Source organism: Podarcis erhardii (genome assembly GCF_964252035.2).
Source record: "Podarcis erhardii genome assembly, chromosome: 5".
NCBI classification, from domain to species: domain Eukaryota; kingdom Metazoa; phylum Chordata; class Lepidosauria; order Squamata; family Lacertidae; genus Podarcis; species Podarcis erhardii.
In genome coordinates this window covers 42,762,230-42,782,229 of record NC_138509.1, presented here as the reverse complement: position 1 = coordinate 42,782,229, position 20,000 = coordinate 42,762,230, and the positions used below count along the sequence as shown (strand labels likewise).

Here is a 20,000-nt window from a genome sequence, read left to right as displayed (position 1 = left end):
CCATCATCCCTGACCACTGGTCCTGCTAGCTAGGGATCATGGGAGTTGTAGGCAAAAAACATCCAGAGGGCCGAGGTTGAGGAAGCATGCTTTACTACATAAGGGCATGTCTAGACTGGGGATTCAGCTACATTATTAAAGAAAATGCATTTTATATGCGTTATAACACTGTGACAACAGATGGCACTGTGGAGTCCCATCTTTTGCCAACGTGATTTTGCACTATGAAGGTTAGAATGCATTTTCCTGAAACACTTTTTTGATGTGTCTAGGTCCAGCCTGGGTTTTGCAATGGTTGATTGCACTGAATCAGTATGTCTGACCCCTACAAGGCCCTTGGGACATATCGGCCCTTGTTATGGTTAGGGATAGTCTGAAAATACCAAAAGTTACTGCATAACACTATATCCAGGTGCTAGCTGTAATTTCTTTGGCTCAAATACCTCTACCTAGCACTTTTGATTTAGTCTTGGAGGTGACTGAGAGAAGTTGCTACGCAAACACTGCCAAACACTGTCAAAATGTGAGGCAATCCTCTTCCAGGATATGTGGGCAGTTGCTCTGGGAAGCTGAGATGGCCCTCGCTCAATATTTTGCATGCTCCTTTACATGATCAGGAAATGGACCGGTCAGTGCAAAATGCTTACCCCTTGGGCTTGGTGCACTACTGACTGCCATGTTGACTGGCTGGTCTAATGAGGTACCTGGCTATTTGACATGGGATTTTTAACTGTTAAAAGGTGCTGCAAGATTTCTTCAGGACTATTCCAGCACAATAATAATAATAATCTAACTGGAAATGCTTCCTTCCATCTGTTTTGATTTCCCAAGCCTTGCAGCATCCCTTGAGCTACTTAGGTAGAGCAGAACTGAAATTATGATTTGAGCAGGGAATTCCTGGTGTCATGCAGGCCTCATAATGCTAATGTGGATATGGGGTGTGCGCACCAAAGAGAGTTAGCTTGAGAGGAGGAGGTGATTAACCTTTCCTGGGTTCAAGACAGTTTACATACAATACAACAAAACAGAAAACAGGAAAGTAGAAGAACAACAAGCAATTGTAGTGCAAGCTCTGCAGGGCTGGCCCAAGACATTTTGTGGCCTGGAGCAAATTATAGTGCTCTCTTCCCATTCCATGTACAGAAGCTGATTGGACTGACAGCTGCATCGTACTTCAACACAGATGATGGGGCAGCAAGCTTCATTACACCTGAGGCACCATGTCAGTTTCGAGGGCCCAGGAGAGGTCATGCTGCAACAGAGGGGAATGGCTGAAGGTCTGAGGAAGAATAACCAGCTGCTATGCTGGCCCTGTGCATCTACTGCCTCAGATGGTTGTCTCACTCTGTATAATGGTAGAGCCAGTCCTACCCAGATGTTGATGACTTTACTTGTGTGTAATGGTGATAAACAGCACGATTGGTAGAGTAGGGGCTTACATGGAGAGGTGGTCTCCAAGGCATGTTTGTTCCAGGCCATGAAGATATCAAACGAGCATTTTGAACTGGACCTGGAAAGGCACAAGCAGCCAGTCTGGTTGCTGAAGAAAATGTTGGGTATGTCCTCACTTGTCTACACTGTAGTCATCAGGAGGAATGCTGCAACATTATGGGTGGCAGCGAACTAACTTTTACTCAGAGCAGACCCACCCAAATTAATGAATATGGCTAAATTATGTCCATTAATTTCAATATGTCTACTGCGGGGTAAAATGCCACCCTATCCAGTCAACGTCAAGGGCAGTGCCATGAAAAGTATTGTCGAAGATAAGGATCATGAAGACACCTCTATTCTGAAAAGGGTTCGGACTTTTGGAGCAGGTGCAGTTGATGAAATGCACAGCCAGTACAGTGGTACCTCAGGTTACATATGCTTCAAGTTACATACGCTTCAGGTTACTGACTCCGCTAACCCAGAAATCGTACCTCGGGTTAAGAACTTTGCTTCAGGATGAGAACAGAAATCGTGCTCCGGCGGTGCGGCAGCAGCAGGAGGCCCCATTAGCTAAAGTAGTGCTTCAGGTTAAGGACAGTTTCAGGTTAAGAACAAACCCCCGGAACGAATTAAGTTCTTAACCTGAGGTACCACTGTAATTGCTGCTACCCATCCTTACAGAAATAACAAAAGGTCCGGGAGAATTTCAAGTCCTCAAAACTGCATTGATGGGCTTTGGTGCAATGTGTGTTACTGATGCAAAACAGGCAGGGAAAAACACCCATCATGAGCACCAGGATTGCCAGTTAGGCTATTACCCTTAAGCAACAATGGCTGGGAAGTAAGTGCCACTGAACTCAGTTGTTCACATTTCTAAGTAAACATGCTTAGGATGAAAGTAGTTTACACTTGACTTTGGGGAGCTCTTGTGAAGTCTGCAGTTTGCGTGGGACAGCCTTGTGGAAAAGCGAAAGGGAGGCTGTATTATTGCTGCTACAGGGATTTCTTGGACCATCCTGACAAAACAGTCACAAGCTGCATGGAGGGTAGCAAGAAATACAAGTTTATGGCCTCTGTGGGGATTTCCTTCAGACATGCTAGCAACTCCTGGGAAGCCTCTGGATATGAATATTGTTCTGAAAGGGAGTCAGAGGCTGACTGATTATTATGACAAAGCTGAATGGACTGAATGGATTAGAAATATTTTCTTACATTTATATCCTGCCTTTCTTTTGTCATGGATCCCAAGGCGTTCCCCAGTCAGGCACCCACCCAGTCACTGACCCAACGCAGACCTGCCAGGTGGTGGCCTCACAAACCTTCGGACCATACCTTGTTCTCTGCTCAGGTTTTCAAGAGCCAATGACAGTCACAAATTATGTAATATTCTTAATCCTTCTCAGCCCCCATGCATTTCAGGCACCTGTATAAATAAGGGGAAATGAGCGATAAAGAGAGAGATTAGACTGAGTTGTTTGACAATGGCAGAGAGCCACAGCATTTTTAGCAGCTGGGATGTATCACTGAAACCGGAGCTATGCCGTTTGGAGACAGGATGAGCTGTGGAAACATAGGAAAGGACAGATATATCACTAGGCTCTATTTTGAAGTATCTCCAGTCTTCAGAGGGAGTCAATTACAAGGAGGGTCAGTTCCCAGAAGTAATGTAGTCCTTCTGTAATGGGTGTCTGTTATTCTGTACTAAATAAAGACAGATGAAAGAAATAATGAAACAAGAGAGAGAAGGGAAATCTCCAATCAGGGCTCACAGAAATTCCTTTCATATGTAGGTACCACCAGCATCTTCAGAATTGTGTTTATAATTTTGCAAAAGGTTTAAATAGGGACCTGTTGGCTATTCACATTTGCATATTTCTGAGCTACTTAGCTGTTTAAGGACAAAGATAACAAAATAGTACATATTATCCAAGCTTTCAAGACATCAAAGATGTATTCTTCAAGCCCAGAATATTGCTTAAAATGACACTTCTAAGCACAGAGCCTAAGAAGTGTAGTTAAGGATTGTAGCTTTCATTGTATCCAACATATAAAGAAGAGAGCCTTTGAGGTGTTAGAACCTTGTTTGACTGTCTTTTCTTTTCTTTTTTATTCCTTTGCAAGCTTAAAAAGGTATCATTAATAACACACTGATGTCTCTCTGTTTGTTCTACCTCACAAGGCACTTTCCAAACTAATTTTGAGAAAAGCTATTGAAACCCTTAGTATTTACTTGATTTTACACAATGATTTCCCCCCACAAGACACCTGCTAAGCAAGAAGGGTAGAAAGCTATTTACATAAACATGTTTAAACTTAATAAAAGAGATGGTGTTTAAAGAGCAAGGGAAATCAAAGTGTTCGCACACTCAGAGGCAGCAATACATGAACAAGTAGCCAGGCTTCAGTGGAACTCTTAAAGACAGCAAAAAGAATAATTTAGACTGTGATCCTATATCCTGTGTAAGCCCCATAGATTGCAATCCTAACCACATTTTACTAGGAAGTGTCATTGAATCTTCTGGGATTTGCTTCTGAGGGGAATCTGTTTAGGATTACACTGTAAATGAACCTTATAAATGTAAAACCACATCTGGATAAAACCATTTCTATCTTATTATCATTTCTTTCAGACCTATGCCAAAAATCCAAGTGAAAACACAGCAGTGTGGCTGCAGAACAAAGGCAAGGTTAGGGCCTGCCTTTTAAATGTGGGGTAACAAGCAAAGCAGTCTGTAGGCTCCTATGTATTAATGAGGTGGCTGAAATTATTTAGCTTACGAACATGAAAAAATATTTTGCTAATAAAGCTTTGGTTCACTGGCAGTAAGAGAAAGGCTCCAAGGGTGAGCTTGGAATAATGTTTTCTAAGCATGTAAGAAGAATTTTGTGGGATCAGGCCCAGATCCATTTATTCAGTCACCCTGTTTTCCAACAGTAGTGAGCTAGTCACCTCCAGGAACTGCACAAGCAAGATGCAAATGTGGCTGCTTTCTCCAGGCCTGGTTTATTCCCAAGAGGTATCCTGTTGTTTAACATGCAGGTTTCAGTGTCATGTAGTGGTTACAGCAGGGATGGCTAACCCTGCTTAGAGTCTTAATCCAGCCCTCAAAGCAAATGTTTTGCCCTCCCAACTCCACTGATTTTGGTGGCGACAGTAGCAAAGAGAGAGAGAGAAAGAGAAATTAAACAGACCAGAGCAAGGAACTCCTAGCCTCTAAGCCAAATTTGACCCAGCAGAGGTCTCAATTTGGCCCACAAGCAACACCTAGCTGCCGCATGTGGCGATGGAGGAACAATTGGAATCTTTAAGTGATAAACATCTGCTCCCCACTCCAGGCCAGAGGTTCCCCACCCTGGAAGCAGATACAGTGCTGGGGTAAAACCTGATGAGGATTCAAACTGCCCCCTTTCTGGTTGTCAGATAGATCATTTCACAAGTAGAGAGAGGGTGATAATATACACACCTCTCCTCAACTGAACTTCATGGAGTTGTGTTTATGTTTGCCTCTGTGTAAGAGACAGTCCCCAGAGCAGGGCTGGTGCGGCCATTGGACAGAGTAAGCCAACTACCTCAGGTGGCAGTTGATGAGGGATGGAAGCAATATCTTCTCCTTGGCTGTTCTCCGTTGGAGGGCAGAAGTAGGTACACCAGGTGGCCCGTGCTGCATACCCTGAACTAGCTAGCAGCCCTCATGTGTGCTGAAAGATGCTGTTATCCTGTTGCCAGTGTTGACGATTGAGTCAGCCCTCAGTCTAGTCACCTTCTGATCATCTGATCATGGACAGGGGAAGCACTATCTTACCTTTTGCCTCTGGCAGCAAAATGTCATAGGCCAGTTCAGCCCCAGAGGGTTGGTCAAGGGTGAAAGTGACCCTTGGGCGAAAAAAGAAGAAGAAAGGTTAGCCATCTCTTGGGCTTGGACTGGAGAGATGCATGCTCAGCTCCTTGCTTAGCCATGAAGCTCATTTGATGACCTTGGGCCAATCTCCTTCCTCTGTGCCTAGTCTACCTTGTAGGGTTGTTGTGAAGATAAACACTGAAGGGTAAAGAACCACATATGCTGCCCTGGGTTCCTTGGAAGAAAGGTGGGTTATAAATGAAATAAATTAATTTAGTAACCATGGCATACAGCTATTGAGCACACCCTCTGGATTTATGAAATTTTACAATCCCCATTCAGTTGTCCAAACCAGGAGCTATCAACACACCTTGTGGCAGAGCATTCCATATGTTGAATTGGATAAGGTAGTTTTCTAGTTCTATGTTTTTCCTCCCAGAAAAAAATTGCCTAGAATGTTTATTTATTTGTTTGTTTAAACCCAGTGGCAGCTGATGAGCATTCAGTACTTTTTGAGCTTTAATATTTTGGAATCCAGGGTCAAAATTAAGCCACAAGCATTTTCTGGACCCCAGGCCTCCACTCCCCCCTCCCCGTACATATTCTTAGACGAGAGGCATATATTTCCTTGAAGCAAATGAAGTTTTTAAAAGAATACTAAGTAGGAGGGCTATCGTGGGGGGATTTGTCACAAGCACTTACACAAGGTAAAATTAGAGCATATGATGCATTGTGATCTGCATGCCACAGTAACTTTGGATGGCAATGCTACAGTAAATGCCTTTGAAGCCTATAAACCATAAAATTTTAATCATTAGCAACCTCCTGGGGAATCTAGCGATAATACCTATAGGACAACTTACAGCTTTTCTGTCAAAAGTAGGAGAGGCCATGTAATAGCATGGTACGAGCCCTGTTGATCTCTCATTTCTAGCATCCGAGCGGTCAAAGCTGAACTTCTCTTTATTAAGTTCACAATTAGGTAGCCATATGTTGTGAATGAAAGAACGGTTATTGGACTGGGGTTGGGTTTTCTTCCTCTCTTCCTCTCTTAGGCTCATTGTCTCTGTATTTGTTTCCTGGTTGGCTCTGCCTTTGAAGAAATGTTTTCTCTCCCCCCCCCCCCGCCCGCCCCCGAAATAATTGATGGTTAGAGAATTAGTGTAATAAGGCTCTGAGAAAGAGAATTAAAGGACCGGTTGGTGGAAACAAATTGGGTGTGTGCATTTAATATCAGCAGCAGCAACAACTACAACAACAAATAGTTATGTGGATTCTTTTGAATAAATGTTGGCCTTTAAGTGCCAGCTGTCATTCTAAGCCCAGCCTGCCTTCTTACTGCTAACCTTTCAGTCACCTCAGCTTGTCTTCCTAACTTGTCCTATTATGCAGTAGCAAGCTGAGTCATTGTTTCAAGCAGGAGGTGACATGTTAATAGCTTAATAATAGTATAATCTCACAAATAATAATATGCTGTCACACTGTCTGAAGCACAATGTTTACAGGAGAAGTGGTAATGTATGATGACAGTAATTTGAATAAAAATGAATTTACTGCTCTTGTCTCATTTGCAGTAAATTTTCGCATCTTTCATGCACAACTGGTGCTCCATGACCTCTTTCATTATTGTGTTCGCAGTGGCTGCGGCTCGCTTTAAACTGAAAGGCAGGCAAATGAAACAGAAGCTTAACAAACGGATTTCCAGGAGTGAAAGAGAGAGAGAGAGAGAGTCCTCACAGTGGTTTTTGGAAGGAGCGGGGTGCGTTGGGGGAGAATTTCCCTACATTTGTTTACTAAGATGATACGGTGTGAGGCAGGCTGTTTAATTAGTGCGCTCTGGAGGTGCCATTTGTAAAGCAGGCATGTGCTGATATGATTATGTATTGACAATTTACAAAATTATTGCCATTAAAATGTGTCAGAGGGAAGAAAATTATTCACCACGTGAAGAGGCTCATTTGATGCGAAATTAAAGTTTGCACTACTTAAAAAGTATTTTTTAAATGCTAGTGATCTTATTTGATATGGGGGGCATCTAATCTCAGGCTTCCTGTTTTGACGGGGAGAAGTGTCAGAAATGTACTCACTTTATTAGATTCAGTGAATTATAAATGCTCTCTGGTATGATAAAGGGTTATTTGAACTCCCAAATGCTTCCCAAATGGATAATACTGGTTTGATTTACATGAAAAAAACAAAAAACAAATTAACCAGATATCGATCCATCCCAGTTTAAAAAATTTAATTGTTGGCTACTTCAAAGAAGCCACCACAGTGTAATGATGGAAATATTAATTATTAAATATTTAAATTGTTCTATCTAATACTTTAGTATAGAATTCCTGTGAGAGCTAACTTTTTTCTTAAAAATTAAAAAGTACTATTAAATGATGTTGAAGATTGTATAAAAACAGGGAAGTTTAAAAGTCAGAGACTGACATGTCTGGACTAAATTTAGTTTGATGGAATGAGGACAACTAATTGAAATGTCCTTGGTGTTTTTTTTTTAAAAAAAGGTGAAAAGGATGAATTTTCAGAAAAGTGCTACACTTCATATCAGTGCAAAGTGAATGACATGCAGAGAATGAGAAATGATACTTCTGATTGACCCAATTCATTGCTTAAAATAATCAAAACCACAAGCAACTTGCACATCTCATTTTTTGCTCTTATTTCCATTGAATACAGAGCACTAAACACTGTGCCAAAAAGACCAAGTTTTGGATGATTCAATTAAGTGATGTTAATTGAGGCCTAGCTAGGCTGCTTGATGAATATTTCAGGAAGGGGTATATATGTGTTTTCACTTCTAGATTAAGATTTCGATTTGCAATGTCAGGGAGGGATTAAATTTTGCAGCACAGCTTTGGTTGCGGTGATGGAATGGAGATAGGGTACGGCAGCATTCAAAATAGCTATTTTTGTTTGCAAAACATCCTCAATACTCTCCGCTCATCAACATGGTATCAGTGAGAGCCTGAAATTCATTGCTTTGGTCCTAGGAGATCAATCTGGCCATTTTTTCCCTCATTCAGACTGCAAAGCTGGGCCTAATTGTTTCCCACTGTCACAAATACAGCTTATTTAAACTTCAGAAACCACTAAGGAGACCTACAATTGTGGCATCAGCCACAAAGCAGGCAAAAAGAAAGGGAGGAAATCTGAAGTGTGTTATCTCTCAACAGAGTTGCCAACCACCTCAGGGACAGAAAACCTGCCCAGTACTCCTATGTGGGAAATGGCACAGTTCAATTTAAGCTTAATTTGAAACAGCTCAGCTTGAGGCTCCATGAAGAAGCCTCTCATGGATTTACTCAATGTTCCTCTTCCACTTCTGATTGGAAAAATGTTGCCCGCGATCCAAAGGGTTTTCGTAGGGTTGCCACCTTGCCCTAGCAAGGCTGTTGTACTTTTAACTGCTGGATGAAATGAAAACAAAAATCAGAACCAAAATTCAGCAGAAGCTGAAAGAGTAGAGAAAAGAGAGGTGGTAGTGAACCTGAACTGATGCCAGCAATTCGTTTATAAAAATTTGGCCTTCCATACATTTCTGAACTACAGTTGCCGTTATTCCTGGCCATACAGATGAGAATTGTATTCCGGAAACATCTGGAGAGCCAGTAGTTCCCCAGTCATGTTCGAATATGTGAGAGCCTTCTTCAGGGAAAACTTTTCTTTTACGAATCTTGCAAAGAATTGTGTTTTTGGTGCAGTCCTAGATGGAGATTTTTAACACTATATATGAGAAGCAGAAACACACATGGTGAAGTAATTTCCCATAAATCTCTCTTTGTAACCACAAAAGCTATACCAGTAGAACATCAGCCTGCCAGACAGTGCTTAAAAGTCACAGATACTATGCCGGAGGGGACAAGCACCAGCCTTTTGGCAGGTGTCACAAACTTAAGCAGGGGCAGTAAGTGAGAAGGAAGTGCACCCCTTGAATTACTCCTGTGTATTTAATCTGAGGATACGTTTACACTTGACAGGTGTCAATTTTGGGAGAATGTACACATGTAGTGTGGTGGCAAGCTGCACTCCCAATACACTTATTTCTTAGATTAATTAGAACATGTCAGGGAATCCCCCCCCCAATGCATACAGAGGGCTTTCAAGGCTGGAGACTCCTACTGGGGTTAGTGCTAGGGTTGGGGAGATCCAGATTCAAATCCCCACTAAGCCACAAAGCTCACTGGGTGATTGTCACCATTTCTGAGCCTAACTTACCTCACAGGATTGTTGTGGGAGATGAGAAAACCATGACATAACTTGGCCTCCCTGAGGGGAAGAAATACAATTCTTAAAGAAATGAATTAGTTTTGCTGCATGGCATGCATCTCTGGTTCATTTTAATGTGTCCTGTGCAATGGAACTTGTGTGTTGAGAAGTTACAGGAATGCAATCTTGCACATTAGAAAACGAACTTCCTCCTTTAGACGCTTGATTGGAAGCCAGCAAATTCAATAAGGCTGCATCTGGATGGCTTCTTTTGTCTTCCTCATCTTTGAGCAAACTTTTCAAAGTACAGTATGCAACCCAGATCAATATATATTGCTCATGAAGTCACTTGTAGTGACTTCCTCTACAAAGCTGTCTGCCTCTGAGCACTAATGCCAGTCTTTTCCAGAAAATACGGGAAGCATATAACAACTCACCCCCCCCCCCCATGAACAACAATCTTTTCTCCCTTTATTTGTGGTCTTTAAATTATTTAATCTCACTTTCAAAGGTCCAACTCTTGTGAATCCTTTAAAAATAACCGGAATGAAAAATATTTGTGGCATCATAAAGCTTCATAATAGCAGAGTTTGTGCAATAATAGAAAAAAAGGAGGGATATTCACTTTTTGGCTTGTAGAGATGCATTCATATATCTGAAAGATCTTTTACCTAAATCACTGAGCTATCCAGACCTCTGTCTTGCATTTAAGGCAAAACAATGGTTTTCTTGCTGACTACTGCCTTTTAACTATTTAAATGCAGATGTGCCTGATAAAAGACAAGTACTAGGCTTTGTAGCCACACTGAAGTAAAAATAAAGCAACCATATCGGCTGACAAATAGTTGCTCATTAGTATTTTATCAGACCGTAAATACACTGAAGAGGTTTTGATCCATAGTGGACATGTGAAAACCTGTTTTCTACTTTCTTGGAGGGGGGGTGGGTTCTGATGTGCGGAAAGGTGGTGGCTGATGTGGCAAAGTCACTGTGGAGCAATATTTTATAGAGCGGTGGCATTCTATTTGCTCCTACTGACGTGTCAAAGGTGTGTGGTGAGTTTACAGTCCGCCGTGTCCTCTTAAATTTATGCTAGTGGTCATCCCCACATCCTTTGGCAATGAATCCCCCAAGTTAATTATGTATTACCTTGACAAAGTACTTCCTTTTATTTCTAACAAACCTACTGCTGCCAATCAAGTTTGCTGGATGGCCCCATGTTCTAATGGTCTAACAAAACAATGTCTGCCTATTTCACCTTTTGCAAGCCTCCATCTTTACATTTTCTAAATTAGAAGCCCAAATCTATAACCACAGGGTAAAAAGGTAAAGGACCCCCAGTTGAATTCGACTATGGGTGCTCATCTTGATTCAGGCTGAGGGAGCTGGCGTTTGTCCACAGACAGCTTTCTGCGTCATATGGCCAGCATGACTAAACAGCTTCTGATGCACAGAACATGGGAACAAGTGCCAGAGCACACAGAAACACCATTTAGAAGCCCAAATCTATAACCACAACACCTATATCACAAATATTTAGTAAACAATATTTCATAAATAGCTGATCTGTCCAGTCAATAAATACAATATTATATATCAATAACCACAACACTTATTTAAACAACCACAAGAAAATAATGAAGAACTTAAAAACTATTGCCCCAAATGCAGCAAAATGAGCAAAAGTTTTTACTTACCTTTCTGAAATGAACCATACTTTGATAGTTCTTACCAGTTTAAGTTCTTAACCCGAGGTTAAGAGCAAAGTTCTTAACCCGAGCAAAGTTCTTAACCCGAGGTACTATTTCTGGGTTAGCAGAGTCTGTAACCTGCAGCGTCTCTAACCTGAAGCGCCTGTAACCCGAGGTACCACTGTATAAGGAAACGCAGGACATACATATTTTAAATCAATAAATTATCCACAGTTTTCATCAGCTTACTTTTTGTCTCAGGCTTCATGCTGTCCTCAGCTTCGAGAAGACCAAGGGTTTAAACCAAAGGTGTGGAAGTGTTTTCAGCCTGAGGGATGCATTGTTTCTAAGGCAACTGTGGCGTTTGCCCATTCTTTGGGGATACGTTTGTATTGGGGGAGAGAAAGGGTTACTAGGTTGACCGATAAGAAAGCCTGGATGTGGAGCCCAGAGGTTTTGACAGTTAGTTCGGTTGCTTCTTTTGTGGGGGGAGATAGAGGAGTCAGAGTGAGTTAGAGACAGGGGCAAGACTGAGAGGAAATAGAGTGACAACATTTCGAATATATTTTAAAACTTGTTTGTGTTTGAAATAAACTTTAATCTTCATTGTTAACTCTACCTGACTGAGACTCAATACTTCACTGGGGAACCCTGGGTTTTTACCACAAAATTGGTGTCAGCGGAAAAATAAAGTAGTGGTGTACAGGTCAATAGTCCGTGAAACGACCGGGGGCTCTGTATGAACGCCACAGCAACCTTCCAGGAAACACATGCCCATGGTGAATATAGCCAGAATCAAAGGGGGTCGGGGCCAAAGTGAAGAGAGCAAGTGATGTGACACTTACCTTTTGTAGAATAGGCTGCAAGGTTATTCAAAGATTCCTAAATACCCACACCGCTCTCAAAGCCCCACTCAGGTTAGAGCAAGAGACATTCTCACATTCTCAGTGACACTTCAGGAGAGTGTGGAGCAGGGATGGATGGGGAGAAACACAAGCTGTGGAAGGCCACATTTGAACCCCAGATCTGTTCTATCCCGATTTATAACATCACCATCACAGAATGAGCCATTCCATATTTGATGTTCCTAAACTTACTTTTCACCAGAAGTTACTTTCAAGAACGCTCAGCAATCTTCTTAATTTTAAGCAGGCTTCCGTTACAGTGCATTTGCAACTTACTCCTCTGATGCAGGTTGTTCCTGCCCTAAATGTCTTAAACATCCGAAACATTATTTATGCCATCACTGTTGTTTTTGGGGAAGCCAACTATTTTGTTTCATGTGGTTCATACAAAAGAGGTGGAAGTGAAGTCATCTCGATTTTTTTTTTTATTTTTCTGCTGGAAATCCAGAGTTGATAGAGTTGACAGAAGCAAAAGGTATAAATACAGCACATACAGTATAAACAGCATTCCCATTTATCCAAATGTTTCCTGTAGTTTGAAAGGAAATACTTTTTCTTATTTAGGTCACTTGCCATGGTAGCTTAAAATGGGACCTGGATCAGGCCCTTAGGGTATTTTAGTGCTCAATTACAAGTTAGTGCTTACTCCTAATCACCTTGTTCTCCAAAGGAAATAGATACTGAACAGGAACCATCTGGTAATACATTCTGTACCTCTTAATTACAATGTTTTGAGTGGCACCTAAATAAATTTCATTTACAAGCACATGACTGCTTGTCAAAAGCTTGCTTGATAATTTTATTATTGTAGTATACTTCTCTGCTTAATGACTCAGGCCCACTAAATTTTGGAATATTTGGTTTTAGAGGGGGGGAAGTGATTTTAAAAACACACAAGCTGCTCATTTACATGCCATAGTTTATTTTTAAATATATTTTGAAGCTGAACATCATGCAGATCTGATGGGCTCCTAAAATATGTAACTGTAAAAAGTGACCAAAAACCCCAAAAAACAAATTATGGAAAGGACCTTATATACCTGCCCTGACTAGAATGCCATATATCTAAAAGTGTGTGTGTGTGTGTGTGTGTGTGTGTGTGTAGACACACACCACACATACCTGAATCAGATGAAAGGCCTGTGTAACTCAGTACTTTCTCTGCCATGACTGACAGCAGCTCTGCAGTCTCAGACAGATGTCTTTCCTAGCTCTGCTACCTGAGAGATGCTCTAATTGGAGATGTCATGGACTTGAACCTGGCTGACCTTATATACGCAGAGCATGTGCTTGGCAACTGAGCTACAGCTATAACCCCTACTATCAGAATGTAGAACTTTTGAATAGTGATATACCCACACAGTGAGGTCGGTTGTTTTTTTAAAAAGAAAACCCTAGATCTTCCAGAGGCAAATCCAACATTCTGTCTCCTGGGCTGTAGAGGATCTCCATTTAGCAAATGGTTGTCCGGTATTTTCTTTAAAATCTCCCTAGGGGAAAAGTAATTCGTAACTTTTTCTTTAATTGTATCAGTCCCTTGTTGACCGCGTTCATGCAATATCTCATATTTGAAAGAGAGAGAATCTGAAAGTTTAATTCCAGATTCCTGAGCAGTGACTTACAGTGTGGTCCAAATTCAAGATTTGGGGGGATGAGCAATCTTAGAAAGGCAGATCTTGTACTGTACCTTGTAATTGTTTCATCTTGGCTTAGCTGGCGGAACTTAAGTTGGTGGAATTTACACCAGAGTCATACCTTGCAGGTTTCCTTGAAAAACTGGGATATCCCATCCCCCCCGTGAGAGCATGGTGGCCATTTTGGGTGCTGTAATAGTGCACCATTTTGTGCTGCGATGTCAAACGGGTCACGTGACTCCCATAGAAGTATGGATGGGAGGTTGTGTGTTCCAATTCCAGCATACATGTTGGAATGTATGCAATAACACAGAAATGGGAAAATGCACTGGAAAATGTGGTATAACATTTGCTTGAAGTCACACAGTGTCAGCTAGTCTCTCCTCAAACAAATCAGAATGATGGTTCACTAAATAGCTACTTCTACCCCCAGCTGCCCTGTGGGAAACATCCAGTGACTATGTCATGACTACGTCATGACCGACCATGTCACTATATGTTGCTTCTGAGCTACCTTGGAAGAATTTGTATCCTGAAAGGATATAAACAGTTGTCGTGAACAAAGAAAGGTGGGCAGGTATCATCCAAATCCCTTCTGATTTCCCAACAGCCTTCTAAAACTATTTCTCCTTGGTTCTCTCAAGGAGGTCTTTCCAGAGCTGAGCAAATTCTCTTCATTAATTTTCGGGTTTTTCATTCAGCAACCTTGCTTCATATTTTCTACTTTGTGTTCTGAAATGTCATCGTCCTTTTGTTTGTGGTATGGCGGCCTGTTGTTGTTTCTGGGCATGCAGAGTAATGTTCAGAAGTAAGCCTACTTTGTTATTTTATTAGTACTACACAGACATGTGTGTGTGTGCATTCATGCCCAGAGCCTTGATCCTATTAAGAAGTGTCTGTGTTTGTTACTGTATGAGGGATAGGCTCCCGTAGAGATGAAATCCAGTATTTCGACAAATTTCTCTTGCTTAACTGCAGGAACCAATCAATATTTTAAAGAGGCCCTGTGACTCAATGAATTAGTCTGCTGGCTTTTCACCTCTGGATCTAAGGCCTGCCATTAGTTACAAGGCGAGATGGGAGGTGAGTCACAGGGTTTGTTTCTGAATTCAGACGGGAACGTCTCCAATGTTTGGTGGTCGGGTTTTGTTGGGCTGCTTTTTTTTTTTCTTGGCTGCAGGATTTCAGTTCCCAGCTGATACATTTCCTAGTCAAAAGTGAAAACTATTTTGGGAGCCTCATCCTACTCTCTGGTGGAAATTAGTCTGCATTACAAAATCAACACATAATTTGGCACAATTCGGCAGGATTGGCAGCGCCTTCTAAAGAGAAGCCCAGAACTCAAATAGCTGGGGCATTGCAGGTTCAGGATGCTGAGCTGCTACTTTGGGAAGAGACATGTGGAGAAGCTCATACACATTGCCTCATTCGGGCCAAGGTTATGAGCCTTTATGCCATAATTTCAAAGCAAACCAAATATAAAATAGGGAGAACTTTCCAGTATCATAAACATGCATATAAATATAATATAAGATGCTTAGTTACATTCTGGTAAATATAAGGGGCTTTCTGGAATTTAATACAGCTCTGCACATATTTCTTTTTCCCTGATGGTCTTGCTCCTGGGGCAGGGAATGATGATTTTGCGGAAATAAGCTTATTGTGATAGAATATATGCCTTTCAATTGCTTGGCAGCCCTTTCAAGGACAGCCTAGAAGAACTCAGGACTTAAGTTACATATGCACATATGGAAATGAGATAGCCTATTTAACACCCTGCATAGCAGGTGGCCATGATCAGCATCACAGAAATGCATTTGTTTTACAAATCCTGAAAAGAATCCCCAGCCTTTGCATAAACTCACTTTGGTCTCAGGTTGCCGGTGTGGCTCTCAAAGCCCTCCAACTACACAAATCCCTGCTGGATTGTTTGTCCAAACACAGAATGTCAGGTAGGGCTTCTAACCATTATTATGCAGCAGATAATCATAGTCACTGTACGTATAGACATCCATCTGCCCTTCCCACAATGCATTATTATTTTCTAATATGGTTCCAAGGGGGCCAATGACATGCATAAGATAAATATGTAGCCTAGAGTCTTTTATCCATTTGTATACTCTGCACACATCTTCCTCGTGGGCACAGCAAAGCACTGCAATACGCCGTGTGTGGACATTATCTTTCAATATAGCGGCCAGCAGTCTCCATGTGTAATTTCAGTTGCAAATTATCTGCTGGTTACAAACAACAACAACAAAACCACACATTGTTGTCATGCTGTTCCTAACTTTTCATGTGACAACATGTAGACAAATTTAGTAAATCAAAATCATTGATAAAGGCTAGAGTATCAGGCGATAACTGAGTGTAGATCAAGTTTAAACTCGTTGAGTAACTGTTTCTCAGCTTAAACTACCTTACAGGGTAGTTGTGAGCATAATATGGGTTGGGAGAACTATGTAAGGCACCTTGAACTCCTGGGAGGAAGGGCGAGTTATAAATGTAACCAGTTAAAATTAAAAAGTACCTGCACCAAGTGCTACTTAATTCAAAGGGAATTATTTCCTGGTAACTATGCTCAGAACTGCATCCTTGTGCTGACAATAGAGTTGAACACGCCATCAAATCTAAGAATATAGAGCATATGGTGTTGGCTCTATACACACCACAAAACAGGTGTCTGTGTGTGTGTGTGTGTGTGTGTGTGTGTGTGTGTGTGTGTCTGTCTCAATTCCTGACCATTTAATCAGCTGATGAGGTGGCACGAAACCCACAATGTGTAAAGCACAATGTAATTGCTGCTGCTGATAGTTAAAGAGGGTACTTGCTTTACTTGTGAGATTAAAGGCAAACGCTCCCTTTTAAAACTGAAGTCATGCTGTGTTTTGCACCTTTTGACACATATTAAGTTAGGTCATTAAAAAAGGGGGCTAATTAAAAAAAAGAATGTAAAACAAAAGAGCCATTTGTCTATTCCAGAGTGTGGTTCTTCATGTGCTCTGACTGGAGGCAGTCTGCATTTAAACCTTGGGTACAGAAAGCAGGGGAGGCCACCAGGGCATGCTTGGAGCTTGTCATGGCTTTTGGCTAGACTGTGGTCCAGCTCATTATGCACCTCATAAAGAAGAGAAGTCACTGTCATCAAAATTAGCAGAGGCTAGAATTTACATTCATGGAAATGTTGGTTTCCCACCATCCTCTGGGACTGGACAATAAAGGAAACCTTTTACCATCTGCAGTTAAAGTAAGGGAAGTTTAGGAAATGCTTAGCGTGCCATTAGGGCATTTTATGAATTTAGCACTGCTATGTATGTGATTTTTTTTTTAAGCCAATCAGAATATTACACACAAACTGTTCAGGATGCCTGCAGAATCCTTGTGCATAAAGCACTAGAAACAATAAGCAGCCATTTACCCAAAGCTATTATTTCTATTTCTCTCAAGGAGTGTTTATTTGTTTAAGAAAATTATAGTTTTGTGTGTGCAAAAATAAAAATCCATCATAGGCAGGACTGCCTCGGAATAATTTCTGATTTCTCATTTATAGCAAAACTCTCTCTTGGTTTCAAGATTGATTTTTTGTTAAGAGCATTGATATAGGTTTTATTAGAAATTATAAACTGCAAAATATCAATAAAAGGTTCATAGATTATTATGGTAGGTTTATTGAAGGCCACCTAGTCCACCCCACATAGCACAGATGACACAAAGCCCCCAAAGCAATCTTGCAAATTGTTTAGTCAGCCAATGAACACTTTCAGTGAAGAGCATTTCACAGCTTTGCTAGGCAACCCAGGCTATCTGAAATTTAGGCAATTTGTCCTTTTAATATTCAATCTGAATCCACTTTTGCCTTTGGACCATTCCTCCTGTCACGTCTCGGTGGTAAAGAAAAAGCAGTTGAACCATGTGTATGGAATGCAGAGATGAAATGTTAATAATCACATGCTTATTTATTTATCCTAATATTTTGTGTCAGTTTAAGGAACTAGTGACACACCAATGGATGGGAAACCTGTAGTCCTCCAGATGTTGATGGACTACAACTCCTATTATCCATTACCTTTGTCCAGGCTGACTTGTGCTGATTACGGTTAGATTCCACAAGTTCCCCATTCCTACTGAGGGGAAAATGTCATTTCTTATAGACAAATCCATAGAGGATGAGACTGGTCATGATGGTCCTATACTATTTCAAGAATGAGACAGAATACCTTTGCTGAGGAACAACAGTGAGAGACTTTCCATAGGCATCTGATTTCCCATTGTGGGGAATAGGAAGCTCTATTGGATAGGCCACTGTTCCAGTCCAGCAGGGCTTTCTCATGCCATTTTCAATAACTCATTATTCCCAAGGCTTCTGTACTGGCACTTCACTGCAGAAGCAGGTGAAATATCTACAAGTACTTCATGAGGAATGTGCCACAACAGATGAGCTGAAGGTCTCAGGCACACCAGTACCAAAACATGGAATAGGGTTGTGGCTGTGCCATATCTTCCCAGTTGTGAGGAAGCAAAATCATGGCCTAGGTGTCTACCTTCTTTGGACGACAAAGAACCATTAAGAATTCCTCCGCCTTTTCCACCTCTGTTTTCAAGAGGACCTGTGTGGATTTATTGTGGTTCAGTGTGAAATTACTCTGAAGCTAGTATGCTTTTCATGTGAAATGGGATCACAAAGCAATTTTTTGCTGGTTCTCCATGGGACCTCAAACACAAAACCTAAAAGGGAGCACTTAAAATACAGAAAAAGGAAATATTCACATGAGTGCTTCTGCATTAAAACTGACTTTTGGAGCAAGGTTTCTTAGTTTGTGCTTCCTAGGCTATTAGCGGCCTGTAATAGGGCTGTCCCACAACTTGTCCTCCCATTTCTCAAAAGTTTTCTTCCCATGTGAAAAAGGCTTCTGTTTTGCTGCCACATTTCCAGGGCACATTAGAATTTCTTTAGAATTTCTGTGGGTGCCAAGCTAAGCTTACCTTATTGTTGCAAGGTGGCCAAGGGAGGTGTGTGTTTGTTTTTCATCCCGTTGAACATTTCTGCAGCACTCTGAATCCTTCCTGGATGCCCACACCTCTCCATCCAGGAAAATGAGCTTTAATTGAAATGCAGAAAGTGAGGGATAAGCCAGAAGGCCTTGTTGCCATTTCAGTGTGCTAGATGGGAAGGTCCATAACTCAAAGGTAGAGCACACACTTTTTCATGCAAAATCTCCAAGGTTTAATCCCTGGACTCTCCAGCTACAACTAGGCTGCTGCCTGAAACATTGGAGTGCCAATGCAGGCAGTGTGGACAATACATGCTAGATGAGCCAATAGTTTGCCTTGAATAAGACAGTTTCCCATGTTTCAAGAAGCCTAAAGCACTAAGGGAGAAGAAGCCAAATGACATTCACTGGATTGTGCTGATCGCTTCCACAGTATTCCTTTATGTATTATTGTAGGCCACAGAAATTGTGGAACTCTCACTGCTCAGATCAAATGGGCCAGTGGCTTTGGACAAACTGAGCGCTAAGAAACTTGTGGCTACCCCCCCCCCCCGCATTTGTAGGTATTGTCGATTCCTGTGACCAGTGTTATGTATAAATTGGTTTCACACAGATCTCAATAGCAGGATTTCTACAGGATTTCCAATGTGTATTTGAGAAAGTCAAAGACTGTAGAACTTGATGCAGCTGAGAGATCTATGATCTCCTAGCTCACTTTGATGGCTTTGCTGATGCAGGTAAATGACTGTTTTGAGAAATCCAAAACCCAAACTGTACAGTATTTTTGAGGTGTGATTTTGTTCTCCCATCAATTTATGGTGTAGTCCTGTGCATGTTGTCTAAAAAGAAGGAAGTCCTACTGAGTTCCATGGGGTTTACTCCCAAGTAAGTGTATAGGATTTCAGCCTAATCTGATAATTTTGGGCAGCCATAATAAATATTTGGTTTATTTCTTTGGTTTCTGGCAGTCACTTGTTTCTGAATCAAATGTACAAGAAGGTGTGATTATTTTTTTAAAAAATCCCCACAAAACACCAGGTTATCTGGAGCACAATTTTGGATAGACATTGCTCCAATTGACTGTCGATGCAGCCCTAGCCTTATTTACAGAGGGGAGTCGTTTTAATTCTTGGGCATTAGAACTCCAGTCTAGCTAGCCAAGCCACCCAGCCAAGTATTGGCATGAGTTCTGCCATGCAACCAATGACTTACACTTCCTTTCTAGCCAAAGAAAAGTCCTGGGGAGCAGCCAGCAGAGAAGGGAAGATTCATAGGTGGTGGTGGGAAA

At 41.4% G+C, this 20,000-nt stretch overlaps 2 long non-coding RNA genes across 4 annotated transcripts in view; one reads left to right on the top strand and one right to left on the bottom strand.

Moving 5' to 3' along the window:
- LOC309342632 overlaps window positions 1-5,109 on the bottom strand; it is a 7,992-nt gene extending 2,883 nt beyond the window's left edge. The window contains exons 1-2 of the long non-coding RNA XR_014156938.1: window positions 5,005-5,109; window positions 2,767-2,857 (exon numbers count right to left, since the gene is read on the bottom strand). This is a non-coding gene — a long non-coding RNA (uncharacterized lncRNA). The remainder of the gene's footprint in view (window positions 1-2,766; window positions 2,858-5,004) is intronic.
- Window positions 4,780-7,209, top strand: LOC309342638. 3 transcript variants are annotated; one of them, XR_014156944.1, is made up of 2 exons: window positions 4,780-5,073; window positions 6,912-7,209. It is a non-coding gene; the product is annotated as an uncharacterized lncRNA (long non-coding RNA). The 3 variants fall into 3 exon arrangements; XR_014156945.1 differs by having other exon boundaries at window positions 4,780-5,077; XR_014156946.1 differs by lacking the exon at window positions 4,780-5,073 and adding an exon at window positions 5,434-5,520.
- Window positions 7,210-20,000: the final 12,791 nt, after the last annotated feature.